Source organism: Bombus flavifrons, chromosome 8 (assembly GCF_040668555.2).
Source record: "Bombus flavifrons isolate JBK064 chromosome 8, iyBomFlav1_principal, whole genome shotgun sequence".
Classification (NCBI taxonomy): Eukaryota; Metazoa; Arthropoda; class Insecta; order Hymenoptera; family Apidae; genus Bombus; species Bombus flavifrons.
Genome location: NC_138449.1, coordinates 15865124 through 15884723, shown reverse-complemented (window position 1 = coordinate 15884723; position 19600 = coordinate 15865124).

The following is a 19600-nucleotide window of genomic DNA, read 5'->3' as shown; positions in this document are numbered from 1 at the left end:
TTCGTCGTCGTCGTCGTCGTTGTCTTCGTCGGTGGCGGCGACGGCGGCGGCGCGAACGGGACAGCTGATGAGCCGGTGTCCCCGAAGGCGATCGGCCGAGACCAATCAGCGTCCGTCCGTTCGTCCTCGCCCTAATGACACCTGCAGGCTAAAAAGCCATGATATTCAACAGTCCGGACGCTAACAAACTCTTGGTATCGTGCGATTCGCACGAAAATCAACGCACGACCGATTCACCGCGATCGCGTAACATCTCGTGTTTCGACAAAAATCGCGTAATTCGCTCTAGTATTATCGTTCTTGGAACATGCTTAGAGCAAAGACATTTCTGAGAAAACTGCACGATCGTCGTGTAAAGTATCTGACGAGGATATTCGAGGGATAAGAAGATCCTGTTGAAACCTCGAAGGTTCGAAGAATTGTACGATTAAAAGATGGATGACTCTAGGTTTTTTTTTTTTTTTTTAATAAGAGAGATAGGAAGTTGTGGGAAAGATTCGATGAATTTTTCTAGTTCAAACGCCAGACGTTTTTCGTGTAATAGCGAAGAGGCAATAAGACGAACACGGCAGATTACGTAACTCCTTCCGTGTTACGCGGCTAATAAGGAAGCAGGTGGAAGCTGCAGGACGTCGAAGCGACGTAAATGATAGCACGGTATCGGTCGCGCGCCGTTAACCTATCCAACGATTTAATCGGTTGGCCAGTTTCGCCGGGTCAATCGTTTGGCCATGTTCGCTCGATTAATCATCGTTTGACAGTTAAATGAACGGTTGGCGGGAATTAGTCTCGATAGTCGTTCGGGATAGGAGTCCGCCTTGGAGATCGGCGTGCGCGCCAGTGTCGAAACGGGTCGCGTTTGTTTTCTAAGTCGCGAGTCGCCGCTGATACTAGTCGTGTACCGTGCAATTTTCCGTGTATGTGTCATTAATATCCTCTGTGCTCGTGCGGCGGTGGCTGGCAAATTAAACCGTTTAATAAACGCGTTGGACACCGGTTCGGTCGGCTTCGATAGCCCACGAACGCTAACTAGATCTGTCCGACGCGTCTGTCGTTCGCCACGGTCGCCGTTAGCCGAACGATCCCGTGCGTATCGACGTTAGAAAACGTGTACCGGCCGATACTCGAAATCGTCGACAGTGCACGGTCGGAATAATAACAGGGAAAGCCGGTAGACTGGAATAATAAATGATAAAGTTGCCTGGCGGATGTCTGACGTCGATTTCATTCGCCTGACAGCCTGTAAACGTCAAAATCAGACCCGTCAATCATCCGTTCTGATTACCCGTTCGATCATTCCCGGTAAACAGTCTGTCCGACGGAACGAGTCCTCGATGACCGCTAATTACGACGACGGTAGTATATCGGTATCGGCGTTAGACGCACCACATGTCCATAAAATATACTCCGATAGAACGATCTATTTTCCCCATTGTGCTCGATGTGGAGCGTACGATATAACGTATCGAAGAACGGACGAGGCGAATCAACGGCTACTTTTCCCTCGTGAGCTCCTAACCTATCGAACGGAAACGCATTAACTCGTAAACGAACGAACGAATGGATTTTACTCGTTTCACTGCGTAAACGCTCGAAGCGATACAACTTTGCGTTTCAAATGCTGTTAACCGACACCTCGTGCTGGTATTCGACGAATGGAAGGATCGTTAACACGTTTTATACTGCGCCGTTTTCGCTCGACTTTTCCATACGGATCGCATGTCCCGTCGATGGTTGTTGTAAAGCGGCGATCTTAAAATTAAACGATTTGTTTCGTGGTCGAAACGAAAAATGACGCATTACGTACGAAACCAGTTCACCTGTCTCGAGATCGACGGTATATTCGCGTGTCGATTCGGACGAAATCAATTTGCAATACGAAGAGCAAAGATTTAATCTTTCGCTCGTTGCTTATTCATACATATATACGCGCTTTTCGTTCAACGTTAGAGCTCTATCATCGACTTTTCGTAGAAATTTCATAAATTTACCATTCTCGTCCGTTTAAATGCGTTATCCTTGCGTATCCTTTCGTTACACGATTTTTCATATATGACGTCATGTTTGAGTTTCTTTGTTAGAAATCCTACCCTTTAGTGGTCGATGGCCTTACACGCTATAGCATCGAAACCGCAAAGATGTATCAACATCCCCAACTTTGCTCCTTTTGGAGCGAAAGCAATTAACCAAGTCATAGACAATCGCATCAATCACCGGTAGAATCATCGTCGCAACGACCTAAACTAGTCCTAGAAGGATACCTAGGGGGCAGGAAAGTTGCATAGGATCGATGTACAGGTCGTTTCACGCGGCCAGGATACGCGCGTATAGAATGATCAGGGATCACGATGACGTCAGGTTGACGGAACGGAACGGGTACCGGATAGGTTAATGGTAAGGAGGCCCAGGACCAGGCGGCAGGGTCTGCCAGCGGCTCGGCTGCTGATTACAGACCTCTGGATCCCCTACACTCTCGCTCTCACCTCGGTTATTGTACCGAGCGAGGCCGGGACATCACTATAGATCACCGGCCGGCCGGCAGTTTGTCCGATCAGCGCGGCCAGAAGTGTTGCAACTCGTAAGCGTGGAGGTGGTCCCGGGCATTCCAGTTTCCAGAGAAATTTATCGGTGGCGTTTCGCGGCCTCCTCCTGATGCGACTCTTTCTTCGTCCTCGATACTGCCGCCTCTTGAGACTCGCCTAGCCGTCTTCCGTTCGTTCTCTCACAGGAGGAAGGGCCGAGGTCATCGTCGATGCTAGGGAACGTGAATATTTCGATGTAATTGGATCGGGCGCGATACAACGGAACGTACGATCGTACGTCCTGGGTTCTGCGCTATTTAACGGAAGATACAGGCTGTCCAACGTACGATCGATCGAAAGGTCGACGAACGTCGGCCGAATCGTAGAAAATGTCATAATCTACGACAGTTGGAAAGTAGAAGCACCGTTGGTCGGGGCCGGTTAACCCAGAGATTTAGGTTCGTCGACGTCTATAGTAGGTTCGGCCGCGGCAGCGTCTACTAGGTGCATAGCGTGGCGTGTGTGTCGGCACAGGCAGATTAGAGGCCGCGGGATAATTAAGTAGCGCGTTCGACTAACGCCCAGGCTACAACGGTCTGCAGAACGATATCCGATATTCGTGCCACGGATTTCCCTCGAAGAGATTTTGCCGTTCTTTACCTTCGGCTCTATCGGATTCCGATATCTCGAAGCGTAGCTGGTGATATTTCGAACGGTCGGCCCAATTAGCGCTGAAAAATGACAGCTAATGGCCGATGCTTCGTTTCGATGCTAAGAGTACGTGTACGTGCGACGCCATTTTGCACCCCGCCCCCTTCCTTTTTACCTTTCTTCTACGATAAATGGATCGAAGTGGAAACGTTGGAAGAGGACAGGTGTCCGACTAACGCGAGAAACAATTACGTCGTACGATTTAATCGTCGGTGAAGAGGAAGAGAGGACGCGAGTGCGAAGTAGAATTGTACGGAGATTCGGGGCTGAAATCGGTGGACGGTTGCGAGGAGACAAAAGCCGGCCATGGGTTCGGACACAGAGAATTCCACAGATCCCGGGAACACGGCATCACGGCACACGGGGGTTCGGATTATTAGTGAGCGGGTAGTCGTAGAAGGTGTGATTCTGACGTGTCGGACGCCTCTTCTCCGCAGGTGAGAGACCACGAGACCAGAGAACAGAGAACGGACCGGAGAAAGACGGAACCTTCTGATCGGACGGAGAAACGAGAAATCACCGCGGTGAAGAAGAACCTCTTCGTGAGGAGAGCGCGGCAGAGAAAGAGAGAGAGAGAGAGAGAAAGAGAGAGAGACGGCGACATCGAAATCGTAGCGACGGAACAGGCCAGCACTCGGAGCACGAGCAACCGAGAAGTGAGAAAGAACGATACGCGGCACGGCGAGAGGCAGAGGATGGTAAGGAGGAGGGAACGGAAGGGGGTGCAGGAGGATGGCCGGGGTGGGAGAAGATCAAACGAGCCGACAAGCCACGGGGTGGTCTCTACCCGCGCTCCTTTACCGCTCTCTTCCTTCTCTTCGCCTCTGCCTACCAACCTCCACCTTCTCCTTCGTCCTTCTTCCTCCACCGCTTTCACCGTCTTCCTCCTTCTTCGTTCCCTTCGTTTCTCCTCGGACGCCGTCGTTCGCTCCTTCTCTCGCTCCTTCTCTCCTGTCCCTCGCCTCTATATTATTCATATTTCCACGCTCGTGTTCGGCCGGCTATGTGGTTCGACGATCATCCACACGCTCTTTTCTTCTCCGTGTGCGCGTCGGGCCGCGCGTGTAACGCCCGGGACATGCAATCTCCGCGGGGTCCGCGAGAGATACGCCGACCGGCCGGCAACATTGTGTCGAGAGGCGGAGTGGTCCTTCTGCTTAACTTTTGCAAGGCGTTACACGTTGCCGTGGAAATTCGCGAGTGCGCGAAGGGGATAGCCAAGCGGAGAAACGTTCGATCACAGGGAGCAGCTCGATGGACAATCGATCAGCGCGCCGACTCGCCATCGGTGCAGTTCCGAGCTTATTCGCGACGCAGACCCGCGTCACAGTCCAACGACGACGAATGACCGATTTGTCGCATCGGAATTTCGCGTCTCGAGAGAAAAGATGGGGCTTCTTTCGACTGAGGAGTACGACGAGTCCTCGAGAACTGGTATACCCGAGAAGGTTACGAGGATTATCCACGATGTCGAAATGTATGTACATTGGCGAAAGAGAAGCACCGCATGGACCCACACCGATGGTCGCATTAATAAATTCGCAGCAAATCACTGCGAGGGTGAGGATTGCGAAGCGAACGGGGCGATTTTAGTTGCAAATCGCCGAGCGCCGCGAGACCCGACAAAGGCTCCATCAAAAGGACCGCTTTTCTTCCCCTCTTTCTCCCTCTTCCTTCGTCGACTCCTTCCACCCGTAGCTTCCTCTTCCTCTTACAACCTGTTTTCTTCTTCTTCTTCGTCTTCTTCCTCGCTTCTTCATCTTCTTCCTCTTCTTCTTCTTTACCCTTTCCCTTCTATCGTCCTCGTTCTCGGTATCGTGCGTTCTCTGTCTCGAGGTGTCGGTCTCTCGGTGCTCTACGTCCAGCCTCCTTGCCGACTTACCATACGCTACACGGCGAAGACACCGGTCGTTTCTCGATTTCAGCCCAAGTGCCTCTCGAGTTTCTCCACACCTTCGTTATTATCATACAAACATCGACGACCCGATGCCGGAAAAGCTGCGGTCCGTCGACCGCAACATTACCCACGCTAATCGTTCCGAGCGAAACCGTTTCTTCGCCTCTCGACGCCCCGGAAGCGCCACGACTTGAACGAAGATACTCCGAGCTTCGACTTACCTTCGACTCGGCAATAATAGATTTGAAATAATCTACGCGAGCGGCTCGTTAATCATACGAAAACGTATTACGAATGCTTCCACCTATTACCGGTTTTTGGTTGTTCGTGATTTATCGCCGTCGATGTAGATATCCAGCAGCTTACCGACGCAACGCGCGTCCTACAAAATATTTCCTGCCGTAACGGCGTGAAAAGAAGCGGATAGACGGCGAAAGAGAAAGAGCTTCTCATCGCCGGGCAATAAGGCAACAGGGACAGGTACCGGTGTGTCGAAGGGACTAGCGATCGTCTCGAAATCCTGTGAAAAGGCAGACTCGGTCTTTTGCGGTAAAAGAACAGACCAGGTGCTGTAAGAAATTAGTGGTGGCAGCGTGTACCGCCCGTCCAGGCCGTCCGGGTCCCTAATAACCTCGCGCCGGATGGTATCGACGATGCTGGTCCACACCGTGTGCACCCCCCACCCTCGACGAATGGCCGGACACCCCTCTGTTGCATTACCCTCGGCATCTATAGCTCAATTTGCCGACACCTCGCTAAGTATAGGTTGGGTGGGTGGTCCTTCCTGGGACCACGAGGCCCACGAGAGGAAGAGGAGCGAACCCGACCCACGGAACCACGACAGACAGAGGATTAAAGAGGGTGAGAGGTAGTGAAATGGGGGAAGAAAGAGTTTACGTCGTATATCTCGATGAACCATGCGCAACGCACGGCCGAGATCGGCACGGTCGCGTTCGCGCCACCCACCGGACTCGTGGATTTATTTGACGCCAGATGACCCGTGCAATCCATTTGGGTGGTTCCGTTTTCAGGGACATAGTCGGGGTCTGGGTTTCAACGCGCGATCGAACGGGCTTGATCGCGAATTTTACACGGTTTACAAGCGGATTTCCATTGTCGTTTTTCATTCACCGTGATTTTGAGTCGGATGTACGAAGGCCTTGGCTGTGACTCGAGCGAAGGTTATTTTAAGAATCGACGCTTCGTGTATCGAAAGCAAACGTAACTCGTCCGCGGCGTCGTTTATCGTGCGGACAAGCGAGGCTTCTTTGCACGAAACACAATTATTGCTGTTAAGAAGAACTCGTTCGAAGGGGAACGTAAACTGGAAATTCCTCGTCAGTCGGCCTGCCATTAACATCCGAACACCTTTATGGCTACCGATAATTCGCTCTGATATCGTTGGAGGATCGAGATAACAACGACTCGGCCAATTATTCTATATCCCACGATAATTTTATCACGGCTATCGATATAAATTTAAATATGATACAAATAACCTCTACTTTGGACGATTAATTACTGGAACAGGTATCGCGTAACAAATTGAATCGACCAAACAGAAATTACCACATGCAAAGCACGCTAATACGTGCCGTAATTACGGTCACAATTATCGGCGAACGAGTTACGTACTTTCTAAATCATTGGTCTCGTGCCACGAGTCGCTTTCTAGACCAAGAAGCGAGCAACCGGTCATAGATCGGATCGCAGATCGCGGCAGTTATCCGCCCGTAGCAACTAATTGAAATACGACCGCGATGAATATTTGTCGTTCATTACGATTATCGCGCGGCGATGTGCCCGAACGACGATTCAGCCAACCCAGCAAACCCTGGCCTACCGTCAAACATTTCTTCCACGAACGACCATAGTTCAAAATTAGAGCGTGCGTGCCATCGGATCTGCGAATGCAGCAACGTCGATCGTTTTGCGAGCGGCGAATCGTAAACGGTTGGTCGCCTTTCGGCGCGAAAGCTCGTTCGTTTGTTTGTCGTTGTCGTTAACCGTTGCGTCAAAGTTGCAGGAATTTGATTCACGACTGGAAATCGGTAGAAACGCGAGACGTAACGTACGCGTGTACCATATAGAAAATCTTAGGCGCGTTACGCGCATCTTCCAACACCCTGGTTACTCGTCGAAGAAATTGCGAAAAAATCGGCGAATGAAACGTTGGAAACAGGGGACGCGATAATAGGCAATGTCGTGGACTCGAGCAACAACTGAGGCACGGAAATAGGAAGCAGCTAATACGAAGCTAGCCGATTGGATGGTTTCGAAGGAATTTAAAACACTTGTTACGCTCGTGGAAGCAGCGGATCGAAGTGCTTAAACGTTTGGGTGTTCTTTTCGCGGGAACGGTAGACGGCAGCGCCAGGAATGCGCTCGAGGACGAATCACAAAGTTGCATGACGCGGGCAAATGAATCAGGGAGAGCGCAGGTCGACGCGGGAGGGTGCACCCTTCTTGTTCTCTGATTTTATTTCCGTTTGCGAATATCGTATAATTAATTCGTGGTTACAGCGTCGTCGACCGTGTTACACGGCCTTGGTCGAGGTGGAATTCGAGCTACGCGAGAATCTTCGTCGTTCATCGGGGGATGAAGAAAAGACTACTTACTACTTACGGAACGACAAGGATTCTTTATTACGGAACGGTACGATATTCGATATAATGATATAATAATGTTCGATATAACGAGCATGTAAGGGGCTGTTGCTCCAATTAGTCGTAGTGCGACGACTGCTCCAATTAGTCGTCGATACGGGCATAGATAGATTGGCGCTCTTTGTCAAAAGAGCTACTAATCGGTTGCGATCGAACCGATAATCGGCAACTGGATTCGTCGATGGCTGAAATTACGCGACGATGCGATATAGCGACAGGAATTTGTAACGCGAAACGAATGTGGTTGTTGGAATGCAACGAACGGGGATCTGTACGCGATGGTTTTAATTTGCGACGTAACGCGACGCAATGTCCGAATGACATTGTCAGATCGAAGGAAACATTCGTGCAATTTTAATCGTCGTTGGCGCGAGAAGAGACAAGATTCTTCGATTTGAATCTCTCGTTGAGAGAAAGATTGATCGACGTCGGACGGAAGCTGTATCGCGTTTCAATGGCGTCGTAATTGATCAGAAAAAGGTATTGTTACGCGTTTCTAATTCGTGTACCGGTCGATGGGCTTGTAAAACGTGTAAAATCAACGTAATCCAACTGGTAATCGATCGAACGCGGCGTTATTAGCCAGGTGAGAAAGCAGCGAAGTTGGTTTCCTCGCTGACGAATCGGCGGGAAATTAATCGGCGCCGTACGAACGCCTGTGTCCCCGGGGTGAAAATATCGCGAAACGCAATTAGCTAATGAAGTACGGCAGCGTTCGTGCTTATTAATCGTCTTTATGCCCGCGTGTTCTAACTTGGTCACGGATCTCGGACTGCGAGACGCGATAAAATACGTAGAAAACGACCGGGTAGCGAAGTGGCGGTGAAAAATCCGGCGGCCGTGTACAATAATCCACGAATCGATCCCGACGTCCATCTGCTTCCGTGCCGGCCCCGAGCAGCTCGATCGTTAATTAATTTAAGCGCTTAATCCCCTCCACGGGCATAGAACCGCACCGGCGGCCCCCTTTTTCCAGCTTTCGTTCCGCGCGGCCACAATCATAATTTTCGGTTTTAATCGATCTATGAGGCGCGGGCGCAATAATATTTTCGGTGCGGTAGAGACGCGGTGCGTGCGGCCCTGTGTGACTCGTGTAATTGGCTCCCAACTGGACTTCAAAGGGTGCCGCTCTCCTTCATCCGCGCCGACACGGGCTCGAGAAAGAGCGAACGATCGCGTCGGCTCGCTCGTCCGGCTGCTGCTGCCGTTGGACGAAGATAGATGTACGCGATTAGGCAGCGTATAGAGGAAGACGCGAACAGCAGACGAAGACGCGGCTACGTGAAAATTACACGCGCCATGCGCGGGACGCGAGCGCGTAAAGGACAGAGAGTGCCAGGGGATGAATGGTAGGGATGATTGGAGTGGGGGAAGAGAACGGGTTAGAGATAATACGCATGCGCTTCACCTATTGGTAGGAAAAGGACCAGTATATACGGACAAGGTGTTGGCGAGATAAAGATGACAGCGGGCTGTCTCGTTGGAGTCGAGACGAAGATGGCGAGTTGGAGCGGAACGTGAGGTTAAAAGAGACGGACGAAGGTGAGAGACGAACACGACGGACGAAATCGCTCAACGATGTTTCGATATTGGGTAGATAGTGTTCGATACGGGAGACCCTTGTCTCGTTTGGTTAATCGTCGGACGTATGCGTGTAAATACACCTGTACCGCTCGAAAGCGGCCACTCTTATACCTCGCCCGCGCCACTCGCATGTCCCCTCGGTTCCTGCGTAGTAACGATCGATGATTTCTGCGATCCGACCTCGGAGATGAATCACGCACGGCCAGCGTCATTTTTAAGCAGCATTTTCGATTTGCCGTTTTTATCGTTTGTAATTCGTATCGTTTGTTTTCTCGTCGGTCGTGGCCAACGAGGGCCGAAGTTGATTCGACTCGAAAAATTGTACGTCTATTATTTCGCGCGTCCGCGTCGACTAATCGCGTCGAGAGCCGAGAGAATTCCGTGGCCGTTTCGGCCGGGATGCTTACTCCGACGACTCCTCTTCCGATCGATCCAACGTTGATATCCAGAGGATCGGCTTGTAAAACGATTTGTGAACGATTCGAAACGCGCTTTTTACCTTTGTAATACGAGGAAAGATAGAGGAGACGTTTGCCGATCAGCCCCGGCGTTCGACCAATTTTACAGCAGCTTGTCGGATCAACTATGTTCGAACATAAACGTTACGCGTTATCGCGTACGCGTCTCGTGCCAATCGAGCGACGTCGAAGCATCCTACCTAGAAAACGCTCTACCCTCCGAGCAACGATCATCGTCCTCGGTTTCCGATTAAACCTCTATGGTCTTAAGAGCGTTATTCGATCGTAAAACGAATTGGGATTCGTAAAGACATAAAAGTTAATCCCGTCGCATCGGTGGGAAACGCGGCCGAGTTTGGCAGTCGGTAACGAGGGAACCCCCGGGACTCCTCGGTGAATCTCGGCCAAAGGAGAGCCTAACACCCGAGGACACGGGTCGTTTAGGCGGCTCCTTTCTTCGATCATTAGTCCGAGGCCGCAGTCGGTCGAGGGCTCGTAAGTCCGCGAGTGGCATCCTCTTTTTCCTCCCTGTTCCTCCTCTTCGCCTCTGCGTGTCTTTATTCCCGTTCGTCCTGCTCTTTCTCCCCTCTTGCTCTTCCGTCTCATCCTTTTCCGCGACCATGTTGACCTTTGACTCTGTGCTCTTTCGTCTCCGCTGCTTACCCGTTGCATATTCTGAATATTCTGATACACTGGTTTCTCGGTCAGAGGCATATCGCCGCGATATTGGATCAGGATCGTCGACCATTGGGACTCGACAGCGCGGTTGGAATCTTCCGTTTTAAAATTCTAAATTTACGTTGCTAACGAATACGTCGTCGGTCGATCTATTGTCCAAATGAAAGAAGCGTATTGACGTAGTATATTGACAAAACGATCCAGCGACTGTCACTACCGTTTAGCGAACGAGAAGCGCGAAGATGCGACGACGTCTATCGGTGTCGATACGCGTCGTCGAAAGGTCTGTTCGGTAGCACCCTCGAAGAATACCTCTTCTCGAGAAACAACGGTATTTGTATAATCAGCTCGTTTTCGGTAGCTCGGTTAATTATCGTCCATTGAACCGGCCCTCCCCTCCCTCTTGTCCAACACCTTCGCCTAGAACCGTGGTACTTTGCACGTGATTTCCGAACGGCGGCTACAAATTTCAGAAAATCACCGTCCCTCTCCGCGCTCTTGTCCACTTCGAACTTATTATTCTATGCTTTGACGCGCTATGATTTTCGCTAAAGCTTCGCTCTTTTTCTTCTCCTCTTGCGACGATCTTTCAAGATGGACATTTAGACGTTATTTTCCGAGAGACACCGAGAATACGGTTTCGCTCACGGTCGTTCGGAGAGGGAGATTGGTCCGTTTAGCTCGGCAACGTCGGCTCCCCATACGATGTTCTGCGGAAATCGTCGAGACGAGAGTTCTGGAAGCTGCGTGTACGTCTGTATCAGGCCGTTTCTGCGAAAAGCCACGCTCACGCGTCATCGTCGCTCGCCAGGTACGGCCCTGCGAACGACTATGACTTGGGAGTGCCCGAGCAGAATGGCGACATGGCCAAAAAAATTTTCCTGTTAAATAGAGACGAACGCTGTTCGCTGCTCCGCGAACATCTCCCTACGCGGCTTTTTACAGGAAATACGCGCGGGTGGAATCGCGCACCCTGCTTCGCTCCGTATTTGCGCTTTCCCTGCAGAAAAAGCAGTCACGATGTCCCTCGACAGCTCGCTACTTTATTCGTAAAGTAAAAAGAGGTCAACGAGAAAATTTAGGCGCGTTTAAGACGTTAAGGATGTTGGTTTTACAGATGTTTTGTACGACACGAAATTAGTCCGTTTTTTGCGCTTATCAGAAGTTTAAGGCCCGCCAACGTTCCACCATCGAGTCTCGTTCTTCAAAGTCGTTAACAGATTCTTTCGTTTTTGCCCTGGCAAATATCGCGCCGTTGTCGCCTGTGACAAACATCGTGACAGATTGTTGCACCTCGTTCGTCTCCCTTTTGTCTCACCGGCAGATTTCGAGCCCCTTTCAACGCGGCTGGACCAACGATCAAACTCTGAGATTCGAAAGATTCGAAAGATCCGATCGATCTAACGCGACAGCAAGGCGCAAAACGGACGCGACGTAGGTTACATTCGGAGGAAGATAACACGAGGGACGAGCGCGCATAGTCGCAGATAGGTGGACGAATTCGAGGTGACGCAAAGCCACGAAGGACACCATTGGCGACGATATCTTTGATGGAGTGGACCGAGAATCTCTATTAAGCCTGAATACAGCAGACGCTATTTGCCTAGCCACGCGGCTCTGCATATTTCGTGAGATTGAGTTGTTTACAAAGCGAGGACGAAGAGAGTATTCACCGAGAAGAGAACGATCGGCGAACTGACTTCTAAAAGCTTCGGCAAATTACGTTTTTGCTATTAAGGAAAAATAGAAATTTAGAATTAGAACGCTGTAGCCGGATTTTTGCTTTCTTTCCTACGTGACCTCACGATTTCCAGATTCCCTCTTAACGTTAATTAAAACAATCTTCGTTTTTACGACAGGTCGGAGGATCGGCAGGTCGAGGAACACCGAACAGCCTATTGTGTTTATCTCCGTCCTGAAAGCTTTTTATTTGATTGCTACGTCCACCTATAATGCATATCCCTAGACGTGTTCTTACTTTTATTACCGAGCCGCGGCGGCAACCTTTGATTTAATTAGCTCTTGAAGCTGTTACTCGACCCGTTACCACCGCGTCTCTCGAAACCACGAACGACCGGGATCGAACGCTCCGTTTGCTTGTCAACGATCGTCTCTCGAAAACGAGAAACTCTCTTTGCCTTCTAGTCGATCGATCGTTCGAACGTTGGAAAATTATTCGGAAATACTCGAGAAGACTTTGAGTTTTACAAATTATAGGACTTGCTGGCTTTCTCAGGGACGTCGTATTTTAGTAGCACCTTCAGAGACACGTACAAGTCTCGGCCATTCTCGATTTTAGAACTACCTGAAGAACTTGGAAGAAGGTAGAGGTGAATTTCCGAAACCCAGAAACGCGGTAGCCGCAAACGGAAACACAAGGAAACGCAAGAACGAGTCGTTTACTAGCTGGAAGCTAGAGCGAAATTTATGCGCGCGTAAATTCAAAGTCCCTTTAAAACGGACCGGCGCGGCGGGACCAGTCTTTCTTTCTTCCGCTCCGAAAGAAGAGTACGCGTCTCTCTTTCCCTCGAATCGTCGTCAGCTTCTCCCCCCGCGATCACAATGTATAATACATTCGCTGATTGCCGAGATGGATCGCGTTGCTTCGCTACGGAATCGCTGGATCGGTGGTCGAATTTCATCTTCTCGTCGCTGATAAAGCCGCGCTTTCCGCGCGAGAGGCAACGCGATCCGCGGCGAGACATCGCCGCTGCACGAAGCTGTAAATCTTATCGTGCTAATTGCAGAGTGGCTGGGCCTGTTGGCGCGCGTTCCGGCCCGATTTAAAATGCAAATCGTTGCTCGTTGCTGGCAGCTCGCGCGCCATTTGCCTCCCCTCCGTTTCAGCTCGATGAAAATTCAATGTTATATGTCGATCACGCGTCGTGGAGGTACACCGTGGAGGTACACCGTGGAGGTACACCGTGGAGGTAGGCGACCGTGTAGCCCGGAATTTCTGTAGCCGATTTTCTTTCCAGCGCTCGTCGATCGCTACCGGACGTTGTCGCACCGGTGACCGAGTTCAAAGGAGCGGACGTTTTCCAGGGCAAGGATGACGCCATGTTTTTGCACGATCGTCCTTGATTCTTGTTCAAGGACAAGCTGACGTGGGTTCACGACGATGGACAAAAGGAATAAAAGCGGAGGAACGGACAGAGCTGGATAGGAGGAGGACGATGATTAATCAATTAGCGATCTCAGGACCTCCTTTAAGGCTGATGGTGGGCGAGCTTGAAAAACTGGCCAACCAAAGGAACCGTCGATGACGCGGCTGAATCCTGGTCGTGGTTTCTTTTCCTACAGATTCTAGCAGTGTTTCGGGAATAAGACAGGTCGAGTACGACCATACTCTGCCCTCCCCCTCCCGCCGGTATATCTTTTTCTAGATCTAGCTATCGGTGAATCTTATTCGACCGACAAAAGTCTCGAAAATTCTGCCTCGTAACTGTAAACCCTTCTTTTTCATCGATACGCTACCTGCAGCGCGCAACGTTCTATTCCTGCGAACCGCGAATAGAATCGTCGTTCGGTTTTCTTTGTATTCGATCGATCCTCGGATAAAAAAGTGGCGGTTCACTCACGGAACACGGTAAGTTTGTATTTCTTCGGCTGATCGCGTTGGTGGCACGTTTCTTGTCCTTCGCGACCGACCAGCGTTTCAAGAGGGTGGTGGTTTATCAGGTTGTAGCTTACGCAACGACGCGATCTCGATCTCCTCGAGGTGGTCTTTTTTCATCACTTTCCTAACGTTCATCAATCTCCGTGCCATTTCTCTCCTTTATTCCCTGCAATTATTTCCAATCTGTCGCGGTGTTTCCCATCCGATTCTATCGCGCGAAGCACACATAGTTGGCATAGAAATCACCGACGAGCGATTCACATAGAAAATCTCAATCATCCCCGGCCGGTTTCTTTTGTACTTGGCGCCCGCTAAAGGCGGCCGCCGATTGGCCGAGGGGCGTTCAAAGAACGCCGCCATGACTCGCAAAGCGGCCGTCTTTTGTTTGTGAAACAATGGTGCACGCTGCTCGAGCTCACTTAGCGTGCCAGCCAAATGACAACCTCTTCCGATGCTTAATCTATTAGGAAAATTAGCGGTCTGCACGACCGGCCTGACCGAAGGTGCGAGGATCCTTCACCTATCGATGAACCACTTCCTATTCTGCCACGCAGATTCCTCGTAGATACGGGATCCTCGTGGCCACTTAACTAAAGCGAGTAATTGCTTGCTGTAGCTTCTTTTTCTTTCTCCTGAACGTTACGACGGGTTTGATCTTGGCGATTTTTGTCGATCCTCTTATCGACTAATTGCAAGTTGCCTAACCGGTCGTTATTTAATTAACTCGCCCAACTTTTCATCGTCTCTGAAAGAGACGAACGCGTTTTTCCGACGATGGGTAGACAGCAGATTTTTGGAAGTATCAGTTTTCCGATATATCTGCGTCCTTTTTCCTTTTTTCTCTTTCCTTTTTCTTTCCACTAGATAACGCAGATGTTGAAGACATCGTAGATAAACCGTCGATTTAATTTTTCTTTGCTTTGTATATATATCTAATAGGGTAAAAAAGTTAGGTAAAAAAGGGTGATAGATAATTCGCAAGCTTGCACAGGTTATTACGCGAATGATCGGCTCGGAAGGGAGAATCGGTTTCGAGGCGATAGCTCCGGGAAAAAGACTTCTTCCGTGGTGGCCTAATTGCGAGCTGGAGAGATAATTCTTCGATTATTCACACTCGCTCCGTCGAAAACGAGAAAAAAGAAGCGGTGCCTACGAAAAAAAGCCAGGATTTATGGGCCATTACGATTCGTTCTAGTAGTAGGGTGAAAGGGTGAAATAGGCTGGGGGAATTACTTCGTCATCTACCGGCTACCCTGTAAGCGTAAACCTGCGACAGCTGCGACCAAGATGTTCTCTAGTTTATCGACGTCGTTCGTACTTTCCATAGTTGCCCAACTCTTACAGAAATCTACTTGATCCGTAGACGATTATTTAAAGATTACCGCGACGCCAGTGTTTTACCTACTTTCGATACGCTTTTCTGCCACGTTTCCAATGTTATCGGCCGGCTACAGAATAAGATTACCACGTCGATAACGGTTGGAATTCAAATTAAACGTAACCGTGAGATTTCAATCGTGGTAACAGAATGGAATAATATCTAATTCCAAATTCTACGCTTTCGTAATTCTCGTTCATTTTCGTTGATTGGCAAGACGATACTACTTTTCGACAACATTCGTCAAATCGAGTCTCGTTCGACATAAATTCGTACGAATAATAAATTTTTTATTCGTTGAAGGCATCGTCGCAAATACGTTGCCACTATTTTCAGAGTAATTATCGCATCTGTGTAAACCGTTTAATTCGTCGAAATCACGCACACAGAACGAAGAAACGACGGTTCGTCGTCGAACTTGGAAAGTTGAGTCGACCGTCAGTGGTTCGGTTCGTGTACATCGTTCGATCCCGTTCTGTCGCGATAGCGAAGACGAAAGGGTTAGCAAAAACACGGCTCGCTATCCTTTTGCTTTTGCCGCGATTTCTGCGTGCGACTTGCGCGAACGCGTGTGAGCGAGATCTCTCATAAAATCAAATAATTCGGTCGAAAGCGGGCTCGAGGAGCCCGATATATCCGCGGGAACGGCAATAAAAGGGCGAGCACGCCGGTGGCTCTCGTTCAACGACCGTATCGAAAGGAAAACGAAACGTTAACGTAAACTGAAAAACAATCGAGTGAGCGGCGGCTGTCACTCCGGCGACGAGGCTGGCATCCGCAGCCCGAGTCATCTGTTTCCTACGCGGCTATGTCGTTTATTTTTCCAAAATGGCTGCTAAAACACCGGCTCCCGCCGTCTAACGCGAGCCCTCGCGAGAGTAATTTGAGACCTATTTATAGGTGGCCACCTAACCCAGACCTATTGATGAACGGTTTTTATAAAGTAGCCCCGATCGAGGTTGCTCCGCTACCGGCGCGCTTCGATTCATACCTTTGACCGCATTCTTCCAATACGGTCAACTTGCCGTGTTCGCAATAATACGGACTAGATTAGGCGCAAGGAAAGAGCTAAGAAGATGGAGAATCAACGATGCATATGGCATATGGGGTTGGAAATATTTAGGCGACTAATTAATTATTTACATTCCATCATTATTATTATCAGAATTATTTACGAAAAATGCACGAAAAATAAGATTTTCACTGTAATTCCGAAGGATCGTTCTTCTCGCTAGGTTTCCCATATCCTCGACGTTTTTTCGACGAAGGATCAAAGTCGTAAATAAAACAGATAAAAAGACAAATACAAAAGATTCGAAAATTTGACCACTAAATTTCCCACGAATCAACGGGGAAGTTTTCAATTTTCCAAAGACCAGGCTTCTTCTCTCCAGAAATCGTCGCTTAATTCTCAACAAAATTACCAACGAGAAGTGGACGCTTTCGAGGCTGCTGCGTCAGGGAAGAGGAGCGCAGAGGAAAAGGGGGGAAAAGAGGGAAAAGAGGGAAAAGTCGAGCGAAAGAATTTTCCGAACTCGTAGCCGCGGAGCTGCATGAAACGCTGTTGATTGGCCGGTCGTGCGCCAATTTTCCTCGACGTCGCTTCGCCACGAAAAATCGGTAAATTGCTTCTTTGAAATGCCGGAAAAGCCGGAGGGAACAGTTTCCTTCGTAGTTCCTCGGAGACGACTCCTTCGTTCGTGCAACCGGAGCAAGCATCGTTGTAGTACGCTCGATGATCCGTGCGCTCTTTGACCGATTCTTTCTCTCGTCGTCTCGATCCGACCGCGAATTTAGAACACGCGTCTCGTTACTCGAAATTCCGTCCCTCTGACGGAACTTCGTGGCTTCCATCCTCTGACGTTCGCCGATAAAGTTTGTCGTTTTCGCGACCAATCACGAATAGACGAGAGGGCTGGTTGCGAGAGGGTGCCTTAATCATCGGTACTTTACCTTCGATTTTTAATATCGATACGGTATCGGTATATATTACAAATTTGCACTTTTCTTAAAATACGTGTTTTTTTTTTCAATACGAAAGCGTAGGAGAAGATGACCGCACGATGTTCACACTACTTTCCACTTAGAAATCGAGAAGTACGTGATCGTTGTTTTTTTTCTTTTTTTTTTTTACCGGTATCGTAACTCGTGCGATGAAAAATACGAGGCGTTGTGCGAGTTGCGTATAGACGCAATTACAAGAATCGCGTTTGTCGGCGTGTCGAGACAGAGTTAACAAAGTAACACGTTCCTCGATGCGATCCTCCGACACGGCGGTCTTCCGACAGGAGGCGAGGCTGATTTTTATTCAGACACGCGGCCTGCTGCTCATAAGGCGAATGGAATTGCCGGTTCGAAGTTTGAGATTTTCTGCCGCCACTTGTCGTCTCTCCGGCCGCGGCCTCTCGCCTTCCTTTTTTCATCTCTCTTACACGCAGACCTCGTGACTTGTGACACGCGTTTCAATCGGGACGGTTGCCAAGGAAACCCAGGAACCGGAGTGTCACGCGGACTATTGAAGAGGTTAAAGGGGACTGCGATTCCTTTTCGTCGAGTGCGCTGAAAACGCGGTGACAAGTTCCCCTATTCTCGTACAAATTACGAGGACGGTCCAGAAACATCTTTATTAGGTCGTTGTAAAGTAGTAGTCGTTAGCTCAAGGAAGATCGCTTTTTAGACGATTGTTCGATCGATCGGTAAATATCGTTTAATATCTTTCGGTTTTCGACGATTTCTCGCGCTACGTAAAAAGATATTCGAACGCGAGAAAGGATTGGCCGAGCCCGATGAAGAGTATTTCGCAGGGATTGCACAGGTAGATTATACTTTTAAATTCCTGTTTCGTGGCTATTGTAAGAGGCGGCTTGCTCGTCCCCGCGAAAAAGCGCAATTTTTTGTTCCGCCCTGAAATGGTTCGTATGAAATTGATAATAGCTACCATCTAGCCAAATAAATTCTCGCTGTACCGTCCTCCCTCGTGAAACCCTTTGAAAATCGTTGCTAACCGAACTCTGAGCTTCCATTTCGTTGTAACGAAAATGTATGGTCGGCCGTTATCTTCGATGATACTAGATAACGGTACTAGATAACGAAACGGTATTCTTCTCACGCTGGTACTCGTTTCGTGCGATCTACTTGCAGCGAGTCTAATTACCCTCCGTCTCCAGCGCTAACGAACTCGCGACGGTGATATTTTTAAAACGGTTTGCGTCTTTCCGAATTAACCTCGACGCGGAGAGTCTCGACTACTTGGTTCGCAGACGGTCGAAAACGTCGGAACGGAGGCCAGGGAAAGGGGTTGAAAGGGGTGAAAAGGGGCCGCGCGGCGCACGGTCGGACAGCCGGAAGACCGTTCAGCGCTATTAACAGCTAATGAAAATTAGCTTTCGTCGGTTGATTGAGCGTCAAATCGTCCCTTTCTTGTTTCGGGAGAGAGAAGTCCGCCACCGGTGTCGTTAGACCGACGACGTACTCCTGTTTCGAATCCCAGTGCTCTCCTCGTCCTCTTTCTCTCTCTCTCTCTCTCCTACTCTCTCTCCCTCTCTTCACATTTCACTCGTTCGCTCGTTCTACTCTATGGCGGATCAAGGAAATTCCGGAGCGAAGTGCTCCAGTCCTCGGCCTCCGTCGAACAATCGTACAGAATCTCGTACGACTAACGCGAGAGTCGACGTTAATCCGTATCGTGGAATTTGCGAGTCGAGAGAACCCGAGGATGAACGCGAGTTGTGATTCTTGCAGAATTTGGTGCAACATGATTTCGCGTAGAATGGCGATCTTGTTTTTAAGTCTCCTCTCTATTTCCGAGGCTGTGAATCGAGGAATTTGAACAGTCGTTTCGAGTTCGTGGTAGAATTCCACGTAAGTATACGCGTGCTTCGTAGGAAGAATATTTGTTGTTCTTTCCCAGAATGTTGCGAATTGTTTCGAGCTTCCGTGGCATTCGCGATAACATGCTACCCTTTTCTTCGTCGCGTCGAGTAACGCGGAGTACTTTGCTCCTCTCGATAAACGTCTCTCGAAATTTCACGGTATCTTTCGCATTTACCACGAAAGCTCGGAAAAACATCGCGCGAATAACAGAGT